Consider the following 1,066-nt stretch of genomic DNA (forward strand, 5'->3'; position numbering starts at 1 on the left):
ACCACAGCGCCCTGGGTGGTTGCCCACATTGCCCACCTCTAAGGCCAGCTCTGCCCTTTTATTTTAACCATTGCTGTCTATTCAGCAACTCTGCTTCCTGCACTCCTTTCTTAGCATCTGAAGGACAAAATCTTATTCTTCCCTGATTTTTAGCTAGTCTGTAAGGTGCAATTCTACCCTGCCTTCTGCCAGACTTCAGACTAATACACCTAACTACAGTACCTCTCTCTGCCATAACCGCCAGGACTCAGCAGAACTTTGTTGTTACTGGAATGCTGGTTTTGTATAGAAAGTGTTGAACCAGCTTGACCAGCTGTCTACAGGGTTTTTTTCTCTCTCCAAATTCTGTGGAACAAATTCTGCAGCTTTTCCTTGGAGTAAATCTGAAGGGGCACCACAGAAGTTAAGAGCTACTCTCATTTTCAGTGGTGTAACAAGGAGCACTTCTTAGCCTGTGCTTCTACACCAAAACAATGATGTTCCCTGGGACCTGGAGAAGTAGAATTAATGCTGGAGGCTTGAGTTCAGCATCCTTAGTTACAGCACGAGTCATTTGCAGTATCAGAGATGGAAGAGCCTATAGGCTCCAGTGGGTGCATCTATGATAAGGCGCTTTTTCTAATGTGCATTAAATTTAGTAACTCCAATACGAGGTACTAAAGAAAAGGACATTGGGCTGCCTTAATGCACAGTAATGAATGATTTTCTAAGTGACACTTAAGGTGCAGTAGCCTATTTTACTGCATGTTAGCATAATTGCATGGTTTTTTACGTGATGCTTTAATACACAGTTAAATAGTAGGGCCGCACGAGGCTTGGGGCAGCGCTTCGGGCCGGGGCAGCTGTGGCTGGCGCGCTCCAGGACCTGGCCATAGGGTACACTGGGGAAACAACAAAATAGTTATAGCTGTGTTGTTTTTTGTCCGATTTGGATGAAATTTTCAGGGATGGTAGACTCTTCAGAGCGGATGAAGTTTGACAAGTTTCAAGAAGTTCGGTGCAGGGGTTTGGGGGGAACGGCACCCCAAATTCGTGAAAGCAAAACTGTCAAATCTATGTGTTACAA

This window comes from Crocodylus porosus, unplaced genomic scaffold, assembly GCF_001723895.1.
Source record: "Crocodylus porosus isolate Cpor-Errol unplaced genomic scaffold, CroPor_comp1, whole genome shotgun sequence".
Taxonomy (NCBI): Eukaryota; Metazoa; Chordata; order Crocodylia; family Crocodylidae; genus Crocodylus; species Crocodylus porosus.